The sequence below is a fragment of the Lynx canadensis genome, chromosome X, assembly GCF_007474595.2.
Source record: "Lynx canadensis isolate LIC74 chromosome X, mLynCan4.pri.v2, whole genome shotgun sequence".
Taxonomy (NCBI): domain Eukaryota; kingdom Metazoa; phylum Chordata; class Mammalia; order Carnivora; family Felidae; genus Lynx; species Lynx canadensis.
Window position 1 is genome coordinate 13,787,150 of NC_044321.2, and position 11,742 is coordinate 13,798,891.

An 11,742-nucleotide genomic window follows, 5' to 3' on the forward strand; every position below is an offset into this window, starting at 1 on the left:
GAAAGTTCTGTTATTGAAAACTATTAAGACCACGATGAAAAGAAATCAAAGAAGACACAAATAAATGGAGAGGTATCTTGTATTCTTGGATCAGAAGAGTTAATATTGTTAAAGTGCCCATACTACCTAAAGTAATCTAAAAATTCAATGCAATCCCTATCAAAATTCCAATGGCATTTCTCATAGAAATAGCAAAAACAATCTTCATATTCATATACAACCACAGAAGACCCCGAATAGCAAAAGCAATCTTGGGAAAGAAGAAACTACTGAGAGCTTTTTTGATCATGAATGAGTGTTGAATCTTGTTAAATGTGTTTTCTGCAACAATTAATAGCGATTATCTGATTTTTCTTCTTTAGTCTGTTGATATGATAGATTACATTGATGTATTTTTAAAAAGACTTTATTTCTTTAGAGCAGTTTTAGGTGCATAGAAAAATTGAGGGGAAGGTATGGATTTCCCATATACTCCCAACCCCTACACATGCATAGCCCCTCTCCGCATTATCAATATCATTCACAAGACTGGTACATTTGTTACAGTTGAAGAACTTACATTGACACATCATAACCACCCAAAGCCTTTAGTTTCATTCTTAGTGTTGTACATTTTATAGAGTTTGACAAATGTATATGTATCATTGAGATGACATATTTCCATCATTATAATATGATAGAGAGTACTCTCATTGCCCCCAAAACCCTCTGTGCTTTAGCTCTTCTTTCCTCCTCTCTCATCCAACCCTTAGCAACCACTGATCCTTTTAGTGTCTCCATAGTTTTGCCTTTCCCAGAATGTCAGTCAATTGGCTTCTTTCACTTAGTAATATGCACTTAAGGTTCTTCCACGTCTTTTTGTGGCCTGATAGGTCACTTCTTTTTAGTGCTGAATAATATTCTATTGTCTGCATGTACCATGGTTTATTTATCCATTCACCTGCTGAAGGGCATCCTGGTCATTTTGAACTTTTGGCAATTATGAATAAAGCTGCTATAAGTATTCATGTGCTGGTTTTTGCGTGGACATAAGTTTTCAGCTCCTTTGGGTAAATACCAAGGAATATGATTGCTGAACCTTATGGTAAGAACACGTTTAGTTTTCTAAGAAACTACCAAACTGTCTTCCAAAGTAACAGTACCATTTTGAATTCCCACCAGCAATGTATAGGAGTTCCTGTTGCTCCACATCCTAGCTAACATTTGGTGTTGTCAGTGTTCCAGATTTTGGCCATTCTAATAGGTGTGTAGTAGTATCTCACTGTTGTTTTAACTTCAATTTCCATTATGACATATGATAGGAAGCATTTTTATATGTTATTTGCCATCTGTGCATCTTCTTTGGTGAGGTGTCTGTTAAAGTCTTTGGCCTATTTTTTAATTGGGTTGTTTTTTACGGTTGAATTTTAAGAGTTCTTTTTATTTTGGTATCGATAACAGTCCTATATCAGATGTGTCTTTTGAAAATCTTTTCTCCCAGTCTGTGCTTTGTCTTCTAATTCTCTTGACATTGTCTTTTGCAGAGCAGAACGTTTTAACTTTAATGAAGTCCAGCCTACCAATTAGTTCTTTCATTGATCATGCCTTTGGTGTTGCTCTAAAAAGTCACTGCCATTCCCAAGTTCATCTAGGTTTTCTCTTATGTTATCTTCTGGGAGTTTTATAGTTGCATTTTACATTTAGGTCTATGATCTACTTTGAGTTAATTTTTGTGAAAGGTGTAGGGTCTGTGCTTAGGTTACTTTTCTTTGTATGCAAATGTCCAGTTGTTCTAGCACCACGTGTTGAAGAGACTATCTTTACTCCATTGTATTGCTTTTGCTCCTTTGCCAAAGATCAGCATTGGTGCGTTTTTGAATGTTGAGCCAGACTTGCATATCTGGAATAAATTCCACTTGGGCATGGTGTATTCTTTTTCTACATTGTTGAATTTTATATTTAATATTTTGTTGGGGATTTTTGTGTCTAAATTCATGAGTGATACTAGTGTGTTGTGGTTTTTGGGTTTTGGTTTTTCGGGAGGCCTAGTTGTTCTAGTTTTGGTGTCAGGGTAACATTTGCCTCATAAAATAAGTTGGAAAATTTTCCTCCTCTTCTATTCTCTGGAAAAGATTTGGTATAATTGGTGTTAACTCTTCTTTAAATGTTTGGTAGAATTCTCTTATGAAACTGGGCCTCAGTAATTCTATTTAGGGGAGTTCTAAAATTACAAATTCAATTTCTTTAGTGGTCATAGGACTATCCAGATTATCTATTTCGTTTTGGTTGAGTTTTGGTAGCTTGTGGTTTTAGAAGAATTAGTCCATTTCTTCTAAGTTGTTAAATTTATTGGTGTAAATTTTTTGTAGTATACCATCAGTAACTTTTTAATGATTAATAAGATCTGTAGTGAAATCCCCTGTTTAATTTCTGATATTGGTGACTTATTTCTTTTCTATTTTAATTTTTATCAGCTGTACTAGAACTTTATCAATATTATTTTATTTTTAATGAACCAAAATGGTATTTCATTTTTACTATTATTTTCCTATTTTCAATTTCATTTACTTCTGATTTTTATTATTTCTTTCTTTCTGCTTGCTATGGTTTATTTTACTCTTCTTTTCCTAGCTTCTTGAAATAGAAACTTTGGTTACTGATTTTTGATCTTTCCTCTTTTCTGCTATAAATTTCCCTCTCAGCACTGCTTTAGCTACATCCCATATGTTTTCTTCTGTTGTGTTTTTATTTTAAATTTTTCTGTGTATTTTTTATTTCCTGGAGACATCCTCTGACATTTGAGTTATTTAGGAGTGCTTAATTTTCAGGTGTTTAGAGATTTTCTTGTTCTTTTTTTTTGTTGTTATTGGTTACTAGTTTGATTCCATACAGTCAGAAAACATGCTATGTATGATCTCAATGCTTTCAAATTCTTTGAATTTTGCTTTATGGCTCAAGATATTGTCTATTTTGGTGACCATTACATAGACGCTATTGTTAGGTGGAGTGTTTTATATATGCCAATTAGACACTGTTGGTTATCTTGTTCAGATTTTCTATATCCTCTTTGATTTTCTGCCTAATAATTCTTCAATTGATGGGAGGCAAATGTTGAAGTCCCTACCTATAATTGTGAACTGGTCTATTTCAACTTTCAGCTCTATTAGTTTTTCTTTCATTCATTTTAAGGCTTTGCTGTTTGGTGCGTACATAATCAGAGTCATTATAGCTAATAAATGTATTGACCCTTTCATTATTATGTAATGTGCCTGTCTCTGCTAATTTTCTTTCATCTGTAGTCTACTTTATCTGATATTAATATAGCCTCTCTGATTGTTTTAATTAATGTCTGTATAGATCTGTTTCCATCCTTTTACTTTCAACCTACCTGTAACATGAAATTTGAAGTGAATTCTTTTATAAACTGAATATATTTGGTCCTGTTTTTTCAATTCACTCAGTGAGTCTGCCTTTTTAGTGGTGTATTCAGACCATTTACATTTAAGATAATGACTGATATATTAGAACTTGTCTGCCTTTATTATTATTTTTATAGTTTCTTCCTTCTCTTTTTGTTTTCCTGTGGATTACATGAACTTTTTTTATGAATACATCTTAAAATATTCATAGTGTTTCTGGATGTCTCTTTGCATAGCTTTCTTAGTGGCTGCTCTAGATATTACAACATAACTATGTGATGTAACAGTCTACTATATTAACATTTTGCCACTTCAAGTAAAATATGGAAATCTTGCTTCCATTTAGGTCCCTTTACTCTCATTTCCTTCAACCATTATTGTCTTGAGTATCAGATGGTGTTATAACTTTTGTTTCAATCATAAAATACAATTTGTAAAATTTGGGCAGAGAAGGATAGTCTACCGTATTCACTCATATGGCTGCTCTTTCTGTTGTTCAAGGAAGTAAATAATAAAGATTAGGACAGAAATAAATGAAATAAAGACTAGGTAAACAATGAAAAAGATCAATGAAACTGAGGGGTTGAAAAGACAAAGCTGACAAAAGTTTAGCTAGACTAAGAAAAGACTCAAATAAATAAATTATAAATGAAAAAGGAGACATCACAACTGATAGCACAAAAATAAGAAGGATCACAACAAGAGACTACTTTGAAAAATGATGTGCCAACAAATTGGATATCGTAAAAGAAATGGATAAATTTCTAGAAATGTACAACCTACGAACACCGAATCATGAGGAAATAGAAAATCCTGAACAAGGGCACCTGGACGACTCAGTCGGTTGAGCGTTGGACTTTGGCTCAGGTCATGATCTCACAGTTCTTTTGTCCCCTTCTCTCTGCCCCTCCCCCACTCGTGCTCTCTCAAAAATAAACATTAAAAAAAGAAAAAAAATCTGAACAAAGTAATAATGAATAAGGAGATTGAATCAGTAAAAAAAAAAAACCAAAAAAACAAAAAAACAAAAACAAAAACAAAAAAACCTCCCAACAAAGAAAAGCCTAGGACCAGATGGCTTCACTGGTGAAATCTACCAAACATTTGAAGAAGAATTAATGCCAATCCTTCTCAAATTCTTCCAGCAAATTGAAGAGGAGGGAACAGTTCCAAACTCATTTTATTGTGCCAGCATTACCCTGATACCAAAGCCAGACAAGCATACTACTATAAAAGAAAATTATAAGCCAATATCTTTGATGAACATAGATCCAAGAATCCCCAACAAAATACTAGCAACTGAATTCAACAACACATTAAAATGATCATACACTATGATCAAGTGGAATTTAACCCTGGGATGCAAGGTGGTTGAACATATACAAATCAAAAAGCATGATACATAACATGAACAGAATGAAGGATAAAAGCCATATCATCTCAATAAATGTAGAAAAATTCAACACCCTTTCATGATAAAAAAAAAAAAAACCCGTAACAAATTAGGTATAGAAAGAATGTATTTCAACATGACAAAGGCCATATATGACAAGCCCATGTTAACATCATACGCAAGGGTACAAAGGGTACAAAGGGTACAAAGGTAAAGCTTTTCCTGTAATATCAGGATGCTCACTTTCCCTACTTCTAGTTGTAGTGAGAGCAATTAGGCAAGAAAAAGATAAAAGACACCTAAATTGGAAATGAAGAAATATAATTGTCTCTGTAGAGGACATGATCTTATACACAGAAAATTCTAAAGACTCCACCAAAAAACCCACTAAAGCTAATAAACGAATTCAGCTAAGTTGCCGGACACAAAATTAACTTTCTTCCTTCTTGATGCTTCAAGATTCCTTCTTTTATAACTTGAAGAACTTACTGCAGACATTATTTAAGAGTAAGTCTAGTAACAACAAATTCTTTTAATTTTTCTTTATCTACAAATGTCCCGATTCCCCTTCACACCTAAAGGATACTCTTCCCTTTCAGAATTTAAAAAGTATTATACCACTTCCTTCTGTCTTCCAAGGTTTCAGATGAGAAATCCACTGCTATTCAAATTGGTGTTCCGATAAGTAATGTGTCATTACCAAAGATTTTTTCTTTGCCTTTAGTTTGCAGAGGTTTACCTATGATGTTTTAATATGATTTAAAAATTTTTTTATCCTGTTGGGGCTTGCTCATATTTTTTTATCTGTGCATTTTCTTTCTTTGGAGTGTTTTAAGTCATTATTTTTTCTAATATTCTTTCAGTCTCACTCTCTTTCTCCTTTCCTCCTGGGACTCCAATGCTCTGAATATTTTCCTTATTGTTCCACAAGTTCCTGACAACCTGATTATTATTTTTTTCAATATATTTCCTGTCATTCAGATTGGGTAAATTTTATTATTTGTCCTCAAATTCACTGATTCTATCTGTTGACATATTTACTCTAGTATTGAGTTCATTTAGCAAGTTTTAAAATTTGGGATATTGTGTTTTTCGATTTGAAGATTTCCATTTTAATCTTTTTCATAACTTGTATTTCTTTTCTGAGATTTTCTATTTTTTTCATTTATTTCACAAGAATTTGTTATTGCTTGTGGAAGTTTATTTGTGATGGCTTCTTTAAACTCCTCGTCAGATAATTCCAACATCTGATTCATCTCTGTGTTGGCATAGGTTTTGTCTTTTTTCATTCAAGTTGTGATTTTCCTGGCTCTTGATATGATGGGTGATTTTTTTTATTGTATCCTGGACTTTTTACTATGTTGTGAGACTCTACGTCCCATTTAAATCTTTTATTTCAGTAGGTAGTCACCTGCTTAGGTTTAACATGCAGGTCCTGACCTATTTTTGTGGTGTGGCTTGAATGACAGCTTAGTTTTCAGAGCCTTTGCAGCATTTTTTGGAGTGCTTGGTTTATCTGGTGCTGCAGGAACTCCCAGTGGTCTCTTGGGGTGCTGCTTGAGGGGACCAAAGGAGTTGCCCTAGTCAGGGTCGCCTGATGTCTCTAGGTAGAAGAAGAAAGTCTCTGGCCCACAAGGATGAAGAATGTTTCCTGGGCCAGGCAACTTGTGTATAGCAGAATCTCTTTTTCTAGGGCCAACCTACCACTAGGTGTCTATTGGCAAGGAAGGAGAGTCTCAGGTCTGGCAAGAAAAGACAGCACTTCCTTTAGTTGCTTGCTTTTAGCCAGGTTCCTAACGGATCCCCTTTGCCAGTATTGTCAGGATCACCTGCTGTTGTCAGAGGGCCTACTGTCTGAACTGGTAGAGAAATGAGCCCACCTGGGTTGCCCTGTGTCGCTAGGTTGAGGGTCTGAAAATGCTGGGTCTGGGTTGCCTTCTTCTGTTGGGTGGGGAGAGGAAAGGGAGGTATAAGACATCCTGCTGCTGTGTTGTTCCTATAGTCCCAGGATCTCAAACCAGCTTGGCTTTCTCTTCCCACCTTCCAGAGGGCTCCTTTGGTTGCCTCTTGAGTTCTTTCCAGGGTTTATAGTTGTACTTAGCAGGGGGGAGCAGGGAGAAATGTGTCTAAGCCATCTTGTCCAGACCAAAATTTCTTTTTAACTTTTAATTATTTATTTTAAAACTAAAGAACAATTTAAGAGAGTATCATTATGATTATTATGTGATTGCTACTAGAAATAATTTTGGCATAGAAATAAAAGGCATTTAAAAAAATGATCTGCTCCAGGTGTATAATATACTAGTTATGCCACTGAGAGTGAGCAAAGTAAAAGGAGAGATTAGAAAGATTGTGAGGAACAGCCTTGAAGCCAAGGGTGGAAAGTGTTAAGAAGCTGAGAGAGGTTATTATTATATTTGCTTTATGATGGGATTAGAAACCAGAGGATCTGAAGCATTAGGTTGCTTGCCCAAAATTGCTTTGGCATTTGGCTGCAGGATGGTTGCAGAATTCAGGATTATGACATTCCAAGACCATGGTAACAGCACACTGTTTCCCAGGGTGCCACTTTCAAACTCCAAACACAACATTTTCTAGAAGATACACCACAAGAGTCAAGTACTTTTTGCCTATCTGGCAAATGAACAAAAACTTTCAAAAGAAAAATGTTTACTAAATTTGACTGGTATTAAATGTCTGTTATTAATTGTCTCTTAATCATCCTGCATGGAGGGGGCTTAATTAATGTTCATGAATTCATTTCAAGCTAATGATTACCAAAGGAGTGCTTACTTTTAGAGGAGGAGTATTAAATTCTAATTGGCATTTGGGTAAGTTTGTAAAGCCATTTCTTATGTCTTTCTTCGAGCAACTGATTTCTCAAATTCATCTGTGACAATTTCTAATATGTCACATTTCTCCAAGTTTCTTTTGCCCATGATCACTTCCATATAAGCTAAACCTTTATTCCCAATAGTACATGCAGGGTTTCAGATAAAAGCTGACCACTTCCTGATTAAATGTGTTTCAGTCTTTCATTAAATCTCTGTATATAATGAAATCTATATTCCTGACTTTTTCAGGGTCAATTTTTAGAAATCTAATGAAAGACTCAAATATATGTATACTCAAATATATGCATATATATGTATATGTATATACACACACATATATATGAGTTTTTTCAGATATATATGTATATATACATATATAATTTATATATTTATAAATTTGTGTGTGTGTGTATATATATATATATATATAAATTCATAATATTTAGGAGTTTTTTCCAAAGAGAACTTTGTTTTTAAAGAAATGTAAGACAAGAGACTTCCTTCCCCCCAAAATCCTCCAGGAAAACTATCTCCAAATGAAACCAAACTACAGATAGCATTCTGGATGAAATTCACTACCCAATACAAAAAGTTTATGTATTTTGGCAAGTGCAATTGGGCTGTGATTATTTGTTATATTGAGCCATGGGAAACTACTCACTGGAAATAGATTAAGGTATCTTTGGAAAATCTCTTAACACTTTCAAGATGTCGGGATGCCATCTCACCTACCCCAAATTTCCTCCAGCACATTAAATAGCCTCCCAGCATCCGGAAAAAGTGAAACAAGCTTCCAAAAGTGTTCATCTTGCAGTTAGCTGACACTCCTGCCTGAGGTGCAACTGATTTCAAGGGTCTTGGCTTCCTCCTGCATGTCTTAGAGTATTTGTGGGAAAAGTTATGATGCTTTGGTAATTTGAGACCTCAACTCACAGCTGAGCTATTAAATCACGACTCTATGAGGAGGTGAGATGGCAAGGATTTGAGTAGGAATGATTAGGTTTATAAATTACAGGTGCAAGAATTCATCCAATAATATAAATTATTACTCAACTTGGAAGAATCTAAGGGTCAGAGCCACAAAATATGATGTACAAATGATTTCACCAAGAGAAGCGATGGCGCTCATTTATAGGGCAGGTTCTAACATCTATAATCCTGCAACTTTAGGCAACAGGAAGCAAGTCTGCCCTTGCAAACCTGCCTAGAAGCACTGATATTATTAGTTTTCCCAATCATTTGTTTGGCAATATCAGGTGATCAACTGATACTTTAGAATATTCCCCTGCACCAAAAACTGTCCTCATGTGAAGTGAACTGGTAAAAAGCCATCGTTATTTTCACTGCAGTAGTGACTGGCTCTGCAAGTGCCAAGGAAAACTGGACAAATACTTATTTAATGTTAAGTAATCATTTGCTTTTTTGATAGTAAAAAAAATCCCAACTTATTATTGTAACCCAAATGTCTCCTGGGGGATATGAATGAGGTCAAATTAATCCAAACTCCCTGGATCTTAACTCCACCTGCTTATTCAGAGTCACCAGTGCTAGTCATTCAGCTTCAGAGTCTGAATATCTGGGCCACCCTTCCCCCAAATTCACTTTTGAAATCCTAACCCCTAAGAGGATGGCATTAGGAGGTGGTGGCCTATGGGGGGTGATGAGGTCATAAGGATGGAGCCCTCATGATTGGGATTAGTGCCCTTATAAGAAAGACCTCACAGAGTTCCTTACACCTTCTAGCATGTGCCGATACAACAAGAAGTCAGCAGTCTGCAACCTGGAAGAGGGCTGTCACCAGAACCCAGTCATGTTGGCATTCTGATCTTGGACTTCCAGCCTCCAGAATTGTGAGATATAAATGTTGGTTTATGAGCCAGCCAGTTTATGGCATTTTTGTTATAGCAGCCTGAACAGACAGCTTTCTAGAAAAGCCCCTTCCCAAGCAAGTATTCCTGGGTGTCCCTGGAGGGTTTTCACAGGGAGCTCATGAACAGATACGATAGCCACAGCTTCCACACATCCACTAGAATCAAAATTTCCTCCTCTCCCGCAATGGCTTCCTCTTGTCAGTGTCATCTACTTAAAAGTGGAATGAGGTCTCTTCCCAGTACTTCTGCTGAGGGTAAGAACTTTGATTTCCCCACTGACTGTGCTCTCTTGCTATGCTCCTTAAATGGTCCATGATGCAGTAGCAGAGAGATGTTCATTTGGGGGCAGCAGTCTAGAGTATGTCTCTCTTCTCTGCCATGTGATATTCTTTGTCACCTGAGCCTCAAAGCAAAAATCCATGTGTTCAGTCTCATCAGAGTGCTTCATAAAATAGTTCCTTCCATGTTATATATCAATAATACCTTTCTCCATCAAGGCTCAAAACCACTGTATCAAACCAGGCGAGAACAACAATTTTGTGTTGTACACTCTGGCCCTCATTTCCAATTTTCCACCCTTCTCTACCTGTGTAATACATGCATCAAACTCCTCTTTCTTCCTTCAGATGCAAAAGTCAAGAACTCAAGGATGCATTTCTCAATTCAGAGAAATATTGCCCACCCTACCAAACCCCTCTGCTGCCAGTGGTAAGTGATTCTCTGTGAGATAGTATATCTTTCATTGCCTTCAATCCTTCACTTGGTTTTCCACCATGTTTTGACATGGCCTTGGATTCTCTAGAACAGTGGTCTCCAAAATGAGGTGGTCACACCCCAGGAGTAAGTGAGATAACACACTGGGGTATAGAGAGCAAATGTCAGAATCAATAGATAGGCAGATTCAGTTTTATTGTTATTTAATATATAGATCACCACCAGTGCCCTCCCTCAGTCTGTATGAGAGGGCTATGTGTTTTTCAAGGTATCCCGGGGAAGGAGTGAATGTTCCATACTGGGAATAGTTGACAATGGAGACTTCACATGATCATTTCTTTCAGCATATTGCAAAGTATTACCATTGATATGTTCCTGGTTAGGTGGCATTACAAATTAAGTTACTCAGTTTTAACTAATAACTCTCTCAAATTTTGCAAGGAACTTAAAAAATCCTTGCAAAGAAACCATAGATCAAGATATGACCATTAGTACAAACTCACAAAAGTTTAAGAGAAATGTCAGCACTAACAATTCTTCCATCCTAGTAGTAGCTCAGGATCAGCATTATTATAAAATAATGAATTCAAATCAGATTACTTAAAAATAGAAGTTATTAAGGAGACCATTTAAAATATGTTGTTAACAATGATCTTTGCTTGGAGTCCCTCCAAAACAGACTCCAAGATGAGGATTAAGATGCAAGTGTCTTATCTGGGAGGTGATTCCAGGAAGCACATTGAGGGAGTAGGGAAGTGACGTACAAAGGCAGAAAAGCCAATAAAGGGTATGCTGATAAATGGATCACTACTCTGGGCACCCAGGACCCTCTGAGGGCCTGTGTAGACCAAAACTGTCCTTCTGAGGTGCAAGGAAGTTGGAGTATTTATCCACTGACTCTTGTCTTTCATTGGTTAAGAGTCATTCCTGGGGTGTATTAGGTCCCTAGCATTCTGGTCTCTCCCACACGTACTAACTACACTTTAATAGTCCAAGAATGCTTTCATGAGGAAGGTGTTACCTTATTCTGCAGGGAAAAGCAGAAACCATGTTTAGAAGGATTCCGCAGTGAAGAGATTGTATAACAGAAGAGTCAGAGACAAGAATGTAAAGGTCTGTCTGCAGATTTTGAAATTTATCCTGTAGGCAACTGAGAGTCATTGAATGTGTTTGGGTAGTGACATGACATGATGGAAACTTTATTTTAGAACTGTTTGTTTACAGTATATTCCATTGTGTGAGCAGGGGAAGGGAAGAGGTGGACACAAAGATGTAAGAGCTTGTAAATTTACTTAAGTTGTATAAAGTCTACTTTGTATACCATTCTTTCCAAACAGAGGAGAGAAAAGAAGTGCTTCTTGGGGGACTGCATTTTGATGAGACACTTGGGCCAGCATTCCCCTCGGAAAAGAAGAATGAGGCAAACAAATGGCATCTGAGTTTTGGTCTTCCATTATTCAAACTTTCCTAAAAAGTGGCAGCATGGAAATCTTCAAGTCTGCTTGGAATCTGAGCCAATTTGATGGGAGAAT